This window comes from Mesoplodon bidens (assembly GCF_964165515.1).
Source record: "Mesoplodon bidens genome assembly, chromosome: 9".
NCBI classification, from domain to species: Eukaryota; Metazoa; Chordata; class Mammalia; order Artiodactyla; family Ziphiidae; genus Mesoplodon; species Mesoplodon bidens.
Window position 1 is genome coordinate 40,117,362 of NC_138166.1, and position 17,240 is coordinate 40,134,601.

Genomic DNA, 17,240 nt, shown 5'->3' on the forward strand with positions numbered 1-17,240 from the left:
GAGAAAAATGCTTGGAACCTTCTAGAAAGTTTATTGGAAACTCAGAATACTAGAGAGCTTATTTATATTTCAAAGCATTGCTGAACTTCAAATTTACCTAATAGATAAAGTTGTACAAAGATTCCAGTCTGTTGGATACTCTTTCCCCTTAAATTCTTAATGACCTGGTATTGTTTTCCTATATGTAGCAATAGTAATTTCCTTCTACATTCCCTGAAAACCGTAATGGATTGGAACCTATATTTCTTCCTACAGGCCTATGTTATGATTTTATTGTCACAAACCACAGGGGGCTTCATAAATAAAGAAGATGAAATTGGACTTTATGATAACTCTAATTCAGGATTTCTCAAATCTGGCAGCATTGATGTTTTGATAATTCTTTGTTATGGGAGACTGGCCTGTGTCTTGGAGGATATTTAGCAGCATCCCTGGGTCTCTACCCAGTAGATGCCAGTAGCACCCCTCCCCCTAGTTGTGACAAGCAAAAATGTATTCAGACGTTGCCAGCTGTCCCATGGGAGGCAAAATCCCTGCCAGTTGAGAACTATGTTGCTCTAATTATATACCTTCTACAATTGGGAAGTTGGCTGGCTTCTTTTTTTTTTTTTTTTTTTTTTGGTGCGGTACGCGGGCCTCTCACTGTTGTGGCCTCTCCCGTTGCAGAGCACAGGCTCCGGACACGCAGACTCAGTGGCCATGGCTCACAGGCCCAGCCGCTCCACGGCATGTGGGATCTTCGCGGACTGGGGCACGAACCCATGTCCCCTGCATCGGCAGGCGGACTCTCAACCACTGCGTCATCAGGGAAGCCCTGGCTTCATATTTTTTAAAAAAATTTTTATTGGAGTATAATGATTTACAATGTTGTGTTAGTTGCAGGTGTACAGCAAAGTGAATCAGTTATATATATACATGCATCCACTCTTTTTTAGATTTTTTTCCCATATAGGTCATTACAGAGTATTGGGTAGAGTTCCCTGTGGTATACAGTAGGTCCGTCCTTATTAGTTATATATTTTATATGTAGTAGCACGTGTTGTCAATACCAGTCTCCCAATTTATCCCTGTCCCCCTTTGTCCCCTGGTAACCATAGGTTTGTTTTCTACATCTGTGACTCTATTTCTGTTTTGTGATTAAGTTCATTTGTACCATTTTTTAAGATTCCACATATAAGCGATATCTTATGGTATTTGTCTTTCTCTGTCTGACTTACTTCACTCTGTATGACAATCTTTAGGTCCATCCATGTTGCTGCAAATGGCATTATTTTGTTCTTCTTTGTGACTGGGTAATATTCCATTGTATATATGTACCACATCTTCTTTATCTACTCCTTGGTCAATGGACATTTAGGTTGCTTCCATGTCTTGGCTATTGTAAATAGTGCTGCAGTGAACATTGGGGTGCATGTATCTTTCCGAATTATGGTTTTCTCCGGATATGTGCCCGGGAGTGGGATTGCTGGATCATATGGTAGTTCTGTATTTAGTTTTTTAAGGAACCTACATGTTGTTCTCCATAATGGTTGTACCAGTTTACATTCCCACCAACAGTGTAGGAGGGTTCCCTTTTCTCCACACCCTCTCCAGCATTTATTGTTTGTAGATTTTTTGATGATGGCCATTATGACTGCTGTGAGGTGATAACTGATTGTAGTTTTGATTTGCATTTCTCTAATAATTAGTGATGTTGAACATCTTTTCATGTGGTTGGCTAAATTTTAATTTGAAGGTGGTTAATATTTTAAAATTTTCACTCATTATTGGTGATGTGGTGCTAAGTAAACCAGATGGCATTTTTGGTACTGCAGCTGTGTTTTTTTTAAATCTGTTGTGTTTGATCCATGTTAACAATTAGGACACAAAACTAAAATCTTTTAGCACTTAGTGAAAAGTGTTCAAGTATTGCATTATGGCACATAATTTTTTGATGCATGCAGTATTATAATTTTGAAAGCACCTACGGTTATTGTCAAAATATTGAGGATGCTTAGAAAGGGTGGTAGTTGGCAGGAGTTGAGCCAGCACAGAGGCGTATTTTGGAGACTCATTGAGCTTATGGAAACTTCCTAATTTGGGGGGCTAGAAATCAGAAAGGACATTTGATTGTTTGAAAGAATTACTTTGTCCATGTTCCCTTTGCTTACTCTTCTTCAACTGCAGCAGGTGGAATTGAGCAAGTGTTGCTTACACATTATGAAAGATTCTGCTCTGGTTTGTGCTTTTGCCTCATAAGATCTTAGAAACAGATAATCTTATATGGGCTTATTAACTTGTCTTAGAATTTTATCCCATGCTTCATGGTTTCCTGAAAATGGAAAATTCCATGTTCTGGAATAGGGAAGAGAACAGGATGAAAATTCCCTGTTTGGCTAATTTCCTGTAAGGCTTCTTTAAGGAGAAAATGGGTTGGCAAAGAAAATTCTGACCAAGGGAAGAAGAGTAAATTAGGCCATCAGAATAGGGGAGGGATGTAGAAAACAAAAAAGTGGGTCAGTGGCCCGACTCACCCAACTTCCCAAGTTCAAGCACACTGATTTCCTCAGACTACAGTGAATCTCAAGGAGCAAGGGAGGGTAAATGTTTTTCAGTGAGGATTTCTCCAGGAAGACTGCCTTCATCCTGAAGAACAACTTTCTGGTCTTTAGTATAACATTATCTTTTACTTCATACCCTCAAACTACTTACCCCAAGATCCCTCCCCCCTAGTAGGGTATCTGGATCAAGATTGCTTCTTGAATCAAGTTACATGCTATTCTTAGGAAATTCCATTCTAGTGTTGATCCCAAGTCTCTAGTCTAGAATCTTCCCTTTCTGGTATCCTCTTTCAGTGCCATTTTTCTTTGCTATTCTTTAGTCTTACCTGAATATAGCAACTCATTTTATCAGACGGGTATTCACATCTTTGAAACACCTAGAGAAGGAACCAGGGTATAAGCCATTCTACTCCCGGAAGACTCTTCTGCATGTGTGTAAGTTCACAGATATGCATGTGGGAAAAGCATCATCTAACTTTACCCACAATCTTATGTACCCACGATCTTCCTCAGAAGCCTGTCAAGCAAAAAATTTTGTATATTCTCTTTCATACCAGTAAGTAGACATTTTTCACAATTTTGAATATTACTCCAGTAATTCTTCCCCCCAAAAGGAATGGTCTACTCAAAAGATAAATTTCACTGTTCATCTTAGAAGAATGAATTTGCCTAAAGTTAAAAAAGATAGTCTTTTGAGCTATAAGATCTTAAGGTTAAGTCTCCACTGTAGATTTCATTACATGATTTTTAACAGGTCATTTTGATATGTCAGTGAATAATTTCCTTTGGGTCCGTGATACTAGCTAGTTATTACAAAGTCTGCTTTGTAGTAAATGTTCTTTTGAGGTTACTGTATGTTAGGACAAGGGACATAGATAGTGCCTAAATGGATGTTCTGTGGTTTGAGGATCCTTTCTGGAAAGAGTAAATTATTATTCACCTGTAATATTCTCTTACCGTGACGTTTATACTCTTTTTCTTCTTTTTTTAAAAATATTTAGTTAGTTAGTTTTGGCTGCATTGGGTCTTCGTTGCTGTGCGCGGGCTTTCTCTAGTTGCGGCGAGCGGGGGCTACTCTTCGGTGCGGTGCGCGGGCTTCTCATTGCAGTGGCTTCTCTTGTTGTGGAGCGTGGGCTCTAGGTGCGCGGGCCTCAGTAATTGTGGCACACTGGCTCAGTAGTTGTGCCTCACGGGCTCAGTAGTTGTGGCGCACGGGCTTAGTTGCTCCGCAGCATGTGGAATCTTCCCGGACCAGGGCTCGAACCTGTGTCCCCTGCATTGGCAGGTGGATTCTTCACCACTGCACCACCAGAAAGCCCTCTTTTTCTTCTTATCAGCATTTAAAGATAATTTAAATCTTTCCATGTATTGTCTCTCTACTCATTTACTGTCCATTCTTCACCTAGCTCTACCTCTAATAATCTGGCTTCTTCCCTGTCAGTTTGCAAATCTGTTTTTGCTAAGGCTACCTTTGACTTCCTTGTCATTAAATGTAACAAGCAAGTATCAGCTGTATCTTATTTGATCTCTCATTAGCACTGACCTCTTCCACTGGCTTACAGGTCACGGACTGTCTCCTCTGTTCCCTTCTGCCTTTATGAACATATTGCACAGACTTTGTTGCTGTCCTCTGTTCCTCTGTCCAGCAGTTTTGCAGTGCTCAGGATTCTATTCTGAGCCTCTTTTCTTTCATGTCACATACTTGCCTGTTAAGTCTCATCCACTCTCATGGCTTCATTACCTCTCACACAGCAGAGACCCCTATTTCAATGGCCTATTGTTGTATAACAAACCACTCCAAAATGTAGTGGCTTCAAACAACAACAACTTTATTATTTCTTGCTAGTCTTGGTGTTGACTGGGCTAAGCTGCATGGCCTTCCCACTTAGTACAATAATGTCAGCTTTGGCTGCGTCGTACATGGGCTCAATTGTGCTGGAGAGCCAAGATGTTTCACATGCCTGGCATTTGATGCTGGATAGTGGCTAGAAGTTGTTCTGAGACTGTCAGTTGAACATCAACAGGCTTCCCGTACATGTGGCTTGGTCTCTGCACAGCCTGGTGCAGAGTTCCAGGAAGAAGTGTTCCAAGAGTGAGAAATCCTAGAGGGAGGAGATAGATCCTGTAAGTTCTCTTTGAAAAGTATGTCTGTGGATAACCAACAGGTACCTACTGTATAACACAGGGAACTCAGTATTATGTAACAACCTAAATGGGAAAAGAATTTGAAAAAGAATAGAGATATGTATATGTGTAACTGAATCACTTTGCTGTACACCTGAAACTATCTCAACATTGTTAATAAACTATGTGCCAATATAAACTAAAAAGTTTTAAAAAAAGTATATCTGTGATTGGCACACTGTCACTTCCATTACATTCTATTAAGCTGTCACAGGGCCAACCCAGATTCACGTGGGAAGGAAATAAACTCCATGTATTGATGGGAAGAATAATAAAAAGTGTTTGGCCATCCTTAGTCCAGCTACACATTATTATACACAAATTCATCAGACATGGAAAATACCCTAACCACTCCCCAGGATCCCCAAAACTCATCCCATTACAGCATTGGGCTCAAAGTCCAGCATCTTTTTATCTAAATCAAGTCCCAGTGTAGATGAGGCTCTTCAGGCTCCTCTAGATATGAAGAGCTATAAACTGGGAGACAAGTTACTTGACTCCCACAAACTCAATATGCAATGCTGAGACAAGGACCTTAGAATGGACATTCCATTAAAAAAGCAGGGAGGCAAAGAGCAGTCACTGGTCCATAGAAATCTTAAAATTTAGCTGAGCACATGCCAGTTCCTTGATTAGGGCTCCTTCTGGCTTTCTTGGATTGATTCTCCATGCCTCTTGCCTTTACCTTCTGGGCTCCCATCTCCCCAAGATGCGTCATCCCTGTCCCTAAGAGCTATCCCATGTGTAGCTGACTAGCTTTCTCAGGCTGTGTCCTACTTGCAGCAAGTTGGGATCTCAAAGGCCTGTTTTAATTTTGAACGATCACTGTTCCTTTTAGTACGAGCTGGTATAATCCCTTACAGACTTTGTGGACTTCCTGAGTATAAAAAGAGTCTATTCTATTAGACAAAAGAGATGGAAATTTCTTTGAAAAAGGCCCCTCTCTACCTTGGACTGAGAGTTAGAAGCCTTGTTGTATCGAAGAAAGTTTCAGTGAGGTACCTAAATCTTTGTCAGTTCTTAACAAAGGTTTTTATACCCCCACACTTGAGATCTTAATTCTAAGATTGCATTTTTACTGGCAGTGCCTTGGAGTGTCTTTTGGAACAGACTAATTTAGAAGATAATTTTTATAATAATTACTCTCATTATTTACCTTTTTTTTTTTTTTTTTTTTACAGACATGGAAAGTGTTTGACACAGGCAACCAATCTTAATCTGCAGTGACCTAGAGACAACAGATCTCTTGCTTATAAAAGAAAAAATACAAATTGCAGGAATAGAATAGTCTATTTCCATAGGTCGATTTCTCAAAGAATACAGGTAAGCATTTTATTTAGAGGATTCACACTAAAGGTACCCTCCCCCAGTCCATCAGCCTTTAGTAGCAAATCAATAGGTGAAGTTTAAAGTATCTTATAATTGCCTGAAGTATGAAGCAGCATTTTAAAAATTTCTTCACATCTGCTCTTTTATTTTTTTATTATTATTTTTTTTTCTTTTTGCGGTACGCGGGCCTCTCACTGTGGTGGCCTCTCCCGTTGCGGAGCACAGGCTCCGGACGCGCAGGCTCAGCGGCCATGGCTCACGGGCCCAGCCGCTCCGCGGCATGTGGGACCCTCCCAGACCGGGGCACGAACCCGTATCCCCTGCATCGGCAGGCGGACTCTCAACCACTGCGCCACCAGGGAGGCCCTACATCTGCTCTTTTAGAAGGATATAATCAAATGAAGTGATCTGCTATTTCTCCAATTGCTAGATCAATTATTAATTTAAACTAGAGCTATATTTTTATGACAATTACCATAGACTCATTTGTAAACAAGATAATATTATCTATAACTTGATCAAAATTCAGTATGCGAAGTGTTGACAAAATAAGCTTAAGAAATATGACATTACTAATCACATTTCATAGCATTAGATTCTAAATGTTTTTAATCAACTTATAACATCAAAATAAAAGCAGATTAAATGGAAATTAGAATATATTTAATGTAAAGAACTTTTGAAGTTATAAATAAGGTGAACCTACAAGAAAGAAAGGAAAGGGGGAAAATAAGTATATTGATAGCTACTGTGATACTTGATTTTAGAGAATATAAATTGCCTTCTAGAGTAAATATATTGTCATTTATGTTAAGACAAGCTCTATGAGAAATATTATATAACTGACTCAACATCTAATATTCTTTCTAATGCAACAGTTGATCTCAAGCTTTTTTTATTCCTTAAAAACCTTGTAAGTTTTTAAACTTTAGTTTTGAGACTGGCTGGTGGTTTAGTGAGTAGCAGTGATGTGCTAGGTATGGCTCCTGTTGGACCCAACTGTGAGCATCTCTTTAAAACATTTTGTACAAAATGTAGGCCATGATGAGAAAAAGAAATACTGCAAATAAGGGTTTCCTGTTTCCCCAGAGAGTTGATTGTAATACATTTACCAGCATTGTAACTGGTAAATATATATCAAAATATATATCTAGATATTTTCTTGTGATGAGAACACTTAGGATTTATTCTCTTAACTTTTTTTAAAAAGTATTATTTATTTATTTATACATACATTTATTTATTTATTTTTATGTTTGGCTGCATTGGGTCTTCGTTGCTGTGCACGGGCTTTCTCTAGTTACGGTGAGTGGGGGCTACTTTTCGTTGCGGTGCGTGGACTTCTCAATGGTGGCTTGTCTTTGTTGCGGAGCACGGGCTCTAGGTGCGCGGGCTTCAGTAGTTGTGGCATGCAGGGGCTCAGTAGTTGTGGCACACGGGCTTAGTTGCTCCGCGGCATGTGAGATCTTCCCGGACCAGGGCTCGAACCCGCGTCCCCTGCGCTGGCAGGCAGATTCTTAACCACTGCGCCACCAGGGAAGTCTCTCTCTTAACTTTTAAATATAGTATACAGCATTGTCAACTATAGTCATCATGTTGTACATTATATCTTGAGTACTTATTTATCTTATAACTGGATGTTTGTGCCTTGTAACCACATTTATCTAATTTCCCCTAGCCCCAACTCCAACCTCTGGCAACCACAATTCTGATCTCTTTTTCTATGAATTTTGTTTTTTTTTTTTTTTTTAGATTTCTTATTAGTGAGATCATTAATAGTATTTTTCTTTCTCTGTCTTATTTCACTTAGCATAATACCCTCAAGGACTCTCCATGTTGTCACAAGGGGCACTGTTTCCTTTCTTTGGCTGAATAAATATTCCATTCAGTATATATACAGGCATACCTCATTTTATTGTGCTTTGCTTTTTTGTACTTTGCAGATATTGTGTTTTATACAACTTGAAGGTTTGTGGCAACCTTGCGTCAAGTCTATAGGTGCCATTTTTCCAAAAGCATTTGCTCACTTTGTGTGTCTTGGTAATTTTTCCAATATTTTAAACTTTTTCATTATTATTACATTTGTTACAGTGACCTGTGATCAGTGATCTTTGATGTAACTGTTGTAATTGTTTTACGATACCACGAAGCGCACCATATAAGACATAGAACTTAATTGATAAATATGTTGTGTGTTCTGACTGGCCATTCCCTCACCTCTCTCCATCTCCCTGGGCCTAATATATCATGTTCTTTGGTGTAATCACTGTAGGTTTTTCTCTTGTGGATACCATGAGTCTTACATTAAATATTATAAAATTATAACAATTTATTTTAAACGGTAACTTGGATAGAATTCCTAAACTTACACTTTTACTTCTCCTCCCCCTCACATTTTTGGTTACTGATGTTGCAATGTACATATTTTTATATTGGGTAACTAATAACAGATTATTGTTGTATAGTTTCTTTTTTTTCCTACATTTGTTTAACTTTTAAACTAGAGTTGTAAGTGGATTATGCATCACCCTTATCATATTACAGAATCTAACTTTGGCTATATATTTACCATTACCAGTAAGTTTTATGCTACTTCCTTAGAATCTTATATGACATTAATTAGTGTCCTTTTACTTCTACTCAGAGAAGTCCCTTCAGCATTTCTTGTAAGGCAGGTCTAGTTTGGAAAAGCTTTTGTTTGGGAAAGTCTTTATCTGTTCTTCCCTTCTGAAGGACAGCATTGCTGTAGAATTCTTGGTTGACAGTTTTTTCTTTCAGTATTTTGAATATATCAGCCATTCTCTCCTAGCCTGAAAAGTCTCTGTTGAGAAATTTGCCCAGTCATATGGGGGTGCCCTTCTATGTAACTTCTCTCTTGTGGCTTGTGGGTTTCAGAATTCTTTGTCTTTGACTTTTGACACACTGATTACAGTGTGTCTGGTGTGATCCTATTCAGGTTCAACTCTTTGGGGTCCTTTGGGCCTCATAAATTTGGATGTCCACTTCTTTCCCAAGAAACTTTAGGACGTTTTCAGCCAGTGTTATTTAAGTATATTTTCTGTACATTTCTTTCTCTACTCTTTCTGAAATTCCCATACATATTGTGGATATTGTTTCTTTTTGATTTTTTTTTTTTGATCCTGTCCCATCAGTTCCATGGACTCTATTCACTCTTTTTCATTCTTTTTCCTTTTTGCTACTCTGACCGGATAAGTTCAAATGTCCTCTCTTTTAGGTCATTGATTCTTTCTTCTGCATGGTCTAGTCTACTTTTGAAGCTCTCTATTGAATTCTTTAGTCACTGTACTTTTCAGCTCTAGGACATCTTTTTGTGTGTGTATGTGGTTTGTATGTGTGTGTGTTTTTTTTGTTTTGGGGTTTTTTTTTTGGATGGTTTCTATTTCTTTGTTGACCTTCCCTCTCTCTCTTTTAAAAATTCATTGTTTTCCTAATTTTGTTTGTCTGTGTGTTCTTGTAGTTCACTAAACTTCTTTAAGAAGATTATTATGAATTCTTTGTCTGACAGTTCATAGACCTCCATTTCTTTAGGGTCAGTTATTGGAGGCTTATTACTTTCCTTTGGTGGTATACCATTTGGTCGTGTACCTTATTTTTCATGATCCTTTATTCCTTATGTTTTTATCTGCATATTCAAGTAAGTGGTCTTCTCTTCCAGACTTCATGGGTTTGCTTTGTCAGAGACAGTTCTTTTTTTTTTTTTTGTAGTTACTAGTTTATCATTTAATACCATAAAATATACCCAGACCTATTATAAAAAGTTAAAATATATTAAAATTTACACACAAACACAGACCACACTCGGCACCATCTTCAGCTGAGACAAATGTAATCAAATGTAAAGATGCAGTATTAAATCATAACTGCCTAGAATTAACTACAGTATGTACTGTACTACTGTAATAATTTCATAGCCATCTCCTGCTGCTATTGTGGCAAACTCAAGTGTTCCAAGTATCCGCTTAAAGCACCATGTGACACTAGTCATCTCCGTCTGAGGAGTTCATCTCTGGTGTAAATTGCATATAGTAGCAAAGAGTGTTCTCTCACAGTTCCTGCATACTTTTCATTGCATTTAGTGCAATACCACAAACCTTAAATAACAACATGGAACCCATACAGAATGCCACTAGTGGTGCTGGAGGTGCTCCCAAGAAGGAGAGAAAAGTCATGACATTACGCATATAAGAAAAATTTGAATTGCTTGATACAGAGACAGTTCTTTACCAGTCAGCTCAGTTTAAGTAACTAGGCATATCTGTTGGTAATGTCATTTAGAAAATGGAGCTTGCTACCAGGGTGTATTTGGCGGCAAGGCTGCTACCTGAACTCTGGTAGCAGCGGCAAGGCTGCTACCTGAATTCTGATGTTGGGAAGGCTGCCACTGGCTGATAACAGTTGGATAGGACTGCTTATCCAGTTCCCTGCCCAAGCAAGGCTGTACGATAAACTCCATGGTTGCCTGGGTTCTCTTGTCAGGCTTTCTAGACAGTTGGGACTCGGTACTATACTCAGTGGTAAATGGGGCTATGAATTAGCTTCTGTGCCTGGCAAGGCAGAGGGAAGGAGCCTGGGGCCTGCACAGTTTGTTGTCTGGAGACCCAACTCAGGTAACTGAGTGTGCACTGACTTCCCTGACCAGGTGAGGTCACCAGTTTTGCTCTGCAGATGTAGAAAACCACAGGCTGTACTGTACTCTCTGTTCAAGCACCAATGTAAGCAGGGCTGTTGAATGTACTATGTAGCTTCCTGTGTGTTCTGGTTAGGTTCCCTGGTTGGACAGGTTAAAGACTGTCTTCAGCAATGAGGGAGGCTGTGAATTAGATACCCTGCTGTGGTGTAGTGGGAGAACCATCTCCAAGACTAGTAAAGCTCTGTGTTTGTGGTCTTGACTCAACCTGACCCATGCCCCAAGTTCCCTGGCTGAAAAGGGCCACTGGCTTTACTCTGCAGATTATCTGCTGTGCTTGCTGGACTCTCTGTTGAAGCACTGGTGGACTATGCAGTTTTCTAGGTATTTTGGCCAATCTTTATAGTAGGGCATGGCTGGGAGCTTCACTCAGCAGTGGGTGGGGCTGTGACTCAGCTTTCTTGCCTGGGCTTGAAGGACCAGCTCCAAGCACCTCCCAGGGAGAGGAGCTATTTTAGGTAGTCAGTAGGGCTATGCATTAACTTCCCTGCCTGGGCATAGCAGGGTACCCCTCACACTCAGAACTGGCTTTTCTCTGGGGGTAATCAACTTTGCCTGTTGGACTCTGTGCTCAAGTGTTGTTGGGCTACATAGCTTCCAGGTGTTCTGGCAGCCCTTCTAGTCAGGGCTGGGGTTACACTCAGTAGTGTGCTAGCCTATAGTTTCCTGGTCACGGTGTGCTACTGACTTAGTTCTGCAGATGAGAAAAGTTGCTGGTTAGGATTACTGCTTGGGCTCTGCAGGTAGGAACTCAGTCTGCCAAGGAATGAGTGCTTGTTGCAGACTCCTCCTCTCTTCTTCATCACTGTAAGATTCCTAGTGGTTGAGTCCTGCAAATACCCCTGCAGTCCTCATGGGGCAAGACAAGAGCGCTGGCTCCTGAGAAGGTGGGGGAGCTGGATATTACCCCTAGGCTTTCTTTTCTCATTGGAGGAATCATAGACTCAGAAGAGACCCCTCTATGTGGTACTGTACCAGCCTGGGGGAGGGCACTGCTCAGCCTCACTCCCGTGTTCTAGAATTCCCTCAGTCGTGTTTTGTTCATGAATACTTTTTAGTTGTTCTTCTTGTGAGGAGGAGTGAAGTGAGGAATGACCTATGTTGCCATCATGGTGACCAAAAATCAGATTATATGATTTTTATCATTCTATCAATGTGGTGTATCACATTTATTGATTTGTATATGTTGAACCATCCTTGCATTCCAAGAATAAATCCTAGTTGGTTATGGTGTATAATCCTTTTAGTGTTTTGTTGAGTTTGATTTGCTGATAGTTCAGGTTTTTTATATGTGTATTCATCAGGGATATTGGTCTGTAGTTTTATTGTAGTGTCCTTATATGACTTTGATATCAGGGTAATGGTGGCCTTGTAAAATGAATTTAGGAGGGTTCCCTCTTCAATTTTTTGGAAGGTTTTGAGAAGTATTGGTATAAGTCTTTAAATTTTTTTGTAGAATTCACCAGTGGAACCGTCTGGTCCTTGGGTTTTCTGTGTTGGGTGATTTTGATTACTGATTCAGCCTCCTTAGCTGTTACCGGTCTGTTTAGATTTTCTTCCAGATTCAAATTTGGTAGGTTGAATGTCTCTAGGAGTTTATCTATTTCTTCTATGTTATCCAATTTATTAGCATATAATTGTTATGGTAGTCTCTTATGATCATTTGTATTTCTACAGTATCAGTTGTAGTTTTGACTTTCAGTTTTGACTTTATATATTTGAATCTTTTCTTCTTGGTTAGTTTTGCTAGAGTATTGTAAATTTTGTTCATCTGTTTGAAAAACTAGCTGTAAGGTTTTTTTCCTGTTGTTTTTCTCGTTTATTTTATTTTATTTTATTTTATTTATTTTTTTCCACTTTGATCTTTGTTATTTCCTTTCCTCTCCTCATTTTGGGCTTAGTTTGATCTTTTTATGATTCCCAAGTTCTAGTTTTAGGTTGCTTCTTTGCTTAATATTTTCTTAATTTTTGCATTTATCACTATAAACTTCCCTCTAAGAACTGAGTTTGCAGCACTGCATAAGTTTTGGTGTGCCGTGCTTTCATTTTCATTAGTTTTGAGATTTTTTTTTTTGATCTCTCTTGATTTCTTCTTTGACCCATTGGTTGTTTAGGAGCGTGTTGTTTAACTTCTACATATTTGCAGATTTTTCCAGCTTTCCTCTTGTTGTTCACATCTGGTTTCATACCATGTGGTTAGAAAAAATCCTTGGTATGATTTCATTGTTCTTAAATTTGATAAGACCTGTTTTTTGTCCTATCATATGGTCTGCCCTGGAGAATGTTCTGTGTGTAATTCAGAAGACTGTGTATTCACCTTCTTTTAGATGGAATGTTCTATAAATTTTTGTTAGGTCCATTTAGTCTAATGCCTGGTACATGTCCAATGTTTCCTTGTTGATTTTCTGTCTGGATGATTCATTCATACATTGCTGAAAGTGGGGTATTGAAGTCCTTTTTAATTATCAGTGTTTATTTCTCCCTTCAAATCTGTTTGCATTTACTTAATATATTTATGTACTCCAGTGTTGATCCATATATTTTTATGATTGTTATATCCTCTTGGTAATTGACTCTTTTATCATTTTTTGTTGACCTATTTGTGGGTTATTGTCTATTTTGTCCAATAAATATAGCTACCCCCCTGTTTCTTTCTGTTTGCACTTGCATGAAATATCTTTTTCCATTACTTCTCTCTGAGTGTCCTTAAAGCTGAAGTGAGCCTCTTGTAGACAGCAGATAAGTGGGTCTTGTTTTTTAAATCCATCTAAACATTCTGTGCCTTTTGAATTCATCTATTTACATTTAGTGTTATTATTGCTATATAAGGACTTAGTAATGATTGTTTTCTGTTTATTTTGTATTTCAATTGTTTTTCTCTCTGTTTCTGCCTACATTTGTAAATTGGTGCTTTTCCCTGCTGGCATGCTCTTTTCTCCATTTCTTTGTTTTTTGTGCATTTACTCTAGGTTTTTGCTTCACAGTTACTGTGAGGCTTACATAAGATACCTCATAGGTAAAGCAGTTCATTTTAAGCTAACAGCAACTTTGATCATCTACAAAGTATTCACCATTTTACTTCCCACCTTTTATATTTTTGATATCATTATTTACCTCTTTTCATACTGTATACTTGTTAAAAATAATAGTATCTATAATTGTTTTTAATACTCTTTTTCATTGACTTTTATGCTATAGTTAAGTGGTTAACCTATCATCGTATTACAGAATTAGCTTCTTAAGTCTGACTACTATATATTTACTTTCCAGAGTGTTGGATATTTTTCCATGTTTTCATTTCACTGATTAGTGGTTTTTAATTTTATCTTGAAGAGAAGAACTCCTTTGAGCCCTTCTTGCAAGGCAGATCTAGCAGGGATGAACTCCTTCAACTGTTATTTTTCTGGAAAAGTCTTTATTTCTTCTTCATATCTGACATATATCTTTGCCTGATAGAATATTCTTGGCTTGCAGGGTTTTTTTTAATCACTTCGAGAATGTCATCCCACGGTCCTGGTCTTACAGGGTTAAGATATCCAATGATAGCCTAATGGGAGTTACTTTGTAGGTTATAATGTTCTTATCCCTGGGTACTTTTAGAATTCTTTATCTTTGATTACTAGATCTTTGATGATTCTAAGTTAGTTTGATCTTTGATTATGACAGTGTCATTATAATGTGTCTTAGAAGGTCTTTCTACATTAAGATAATGGGTGATCTGCTAGCTTTCTACTAGCTTTGTAAAACTGGATGTTGAACTCTCCCCACATTTGGGATGTTCTCAGCTATTATTTCTTTAAATAAACTTTCTGCTCCTTTCTCCCTCTCTTCTCTTTCTGGAAATTCAATTATTCTAATATCTGTACACTTGATAGTGTCCTGTGGATCATGTAGGCTGTCTTACCTCCTTTTCATTTTTTTTCTCTTTTTAACATTTTATTTTATTTTTAAATTTTTGACTGTGTTGGGTCTTCGTTGCTGTGCGCGGGCTTTCTCTAGTTGTGGCAAGCGGGGGCTACTCCTCGTTGCCGTGAATGGGCTTTCATTGTGGTGGCTTCTTTTGTTATAGAGCGTGGGCTCTAGGCACGCGGGCTTCAGTAGTTGTGGCATGCAGGCTAAGTAGTTGTGGTACACGGACTTAGTTGCTCCATGGCATGTGGGAATCTTCCCAGACCAGGGGTTGAACCCGTGTCCCCTGCATTGGCAGGCGGATTCTCTTTTTTGTTTTTTTGTTTTATTTATTTATTTATTTATTTATTTATTTACAGCAGGTTCTTATTAGTCATCAGTTTTATACACATCAGTGTATACATGTCAATCCCAATCGCCCAATTCATCACACCACCACCCCCCAACTGCTTTCCCGCCTTGGTGTCCATATGTTTGTTCTCTACATGTGGGTCTCAATTTCTGCCCTGCAAACTGGTTCATCTGTACCATTTTTCTAGGTTCCACATGTATGCGTTAATATATGATATTTGTTTTTCTCTTTCTGACTTACTTCACTCTGTATGACAGTCTTTAGCTCTATCCACACCTCAACAAATGACCCAATTTCGTTCCTTTTTATGTCTGAGTAGTATTCCATTGTATATATGAAGCACATCTTCTTTATCCATTCGTCTGTCGATGGGTATTTAGGTTGCTTCCATGACCTGGCTGTTGTAAATAGTGCTGCAGTGAACATTGGGGTGCATTTGTCTTTTTCAATTATGCTTTTTTCTGGGTATATGCCCAGTAGTGGGATTGCTGGGTCATATGGTAATTCTGTGTTTAGTTTTTTTTTTTTTTCTTTTTTTTTCTTTTCTTTTGCGGTACGTGGGCCTCTCACTGTTGTGGCCTCTCCCGTTGCAGAGCACAGGCACCGGACGCGCAGGCTCAGCGGCCATGGCTCATGGGCCCAGCCGCTCCACGGCATGTGGGATCTTCCCAGACCGGGACACGAACCCGTGTCCCCTGCATCGGCAGGCGGACTCTCAACCACTGCGCCACCAGGGAAGCCCCTGTGTTTAGTTTTTTAAGGATCCTCCATACTGTTCTCCATAGTGGCTGTATCAATTTACATTCCCACCAACAATGCAAGAGGGTTCCCTTTTCTCCATACCCTCTCCAGCATTTGCTGTTTGTAGATTTTGTGATGATGCCCATTCTAACTGGTGTGAGGTGATACCTCACTGTAGTTTTGATTTGCATTTCGCTAATAATTAGTGATGTTGAGCAGCTTTTCATGTGCTTCTTGGCCATCTGTATGTCTTCTTTGGAGAAATGTCTATTTAGGTCTTCTGCCCATTTTTGGATTGGGTTGTTTGTTTTTTTAATATTGAGCTGCATGAGCTGTTTATATATTTTGGAGATTAATCCTTGTCCATTGATTCATTTGCAAATATTTTCTCCCATTCTGAGGGTTGTCTTTTCGTCTTGTTTATGTTTTCCTTTGCTGTGCAAAAGCTTTGAAGTTTCATTAGGTCCCATTTGTTTATTTTTGTTTTTATTTCCGTTACTCTAGGAGGTGGATCAAAAAAGATCTTGCTGTGATTAATGTCAAAGAGTGTTCTGCCTATGTTTTCCTCTAAGAGTTTTATAGTGTCCAGTCTTACATTTAGGTCTGTAATCCATTTTGAGTTTATTTTTCTGTATGGTGTTAGGGAGTGTTCGAATTTCATTCTTTTACATGTAGCTGTCCAGTTTGCCCAGCACCACTTATTGAAGAGACTGTCTTTTCTCCATTGTATATCCTTGCCTCCTTTGTCATAGATTAGTTGACCATAGGTGCATGGGTTTATCTCTGGGCTTTCTATCTTATTCCATTGATCTGTGTTTCTGTATTTGTGCGAGTACCATAGTTTCTTGATTACTGTAGCTTTGTGGTATAGCCTGAAGTTAGGGAGTCTGATTCCTCCAGCTCCGTTTTTTTCCCTCAAGACTGCTTTGCCTATTCGGGGCCATTTGTATCTCCATAAAAATTTTAAGATTTTATGTTCTAGTTCCGTAAAAAATGCCATTGATAATTTGATAGGGATTGCATTGAATCTGTGGGTTGCTTTGGATAATATAGTCATTTTCACAATACTGATTCTTCCAATCCAGGAACATGGTATATCTCTCCATCTGTTGGTATCATCATTGATTTCTTTCATCAGTGTCTTATAGTTTTCTGCATACAGGTCTTTTGTTTCCCTAGGTAGGTTTATTCCTAGGTATTTTATTCTTTTTGTTGCAGTGGTAAATGGGAGTTTTTCCTTAATTTCTCTTTCAGATTGTTCATCATTAGTGTATAGGAATGCAAGAGATTTCTGTGCATTGATTTTGTATCCTGCTACTTTACCAAATTCATTGATTAGCTCTAGTAGTTTTCTGATGGCCTCTTTAGGATTCTCTGTATAGGATCATGTCATCTGCAAGCAGTGAGAGTTTTACTTCTTCTTTTCCAATTTGTATTCCTTTTATTTCTTTTTCTTCTCTGATTGTTGTGACTAGCA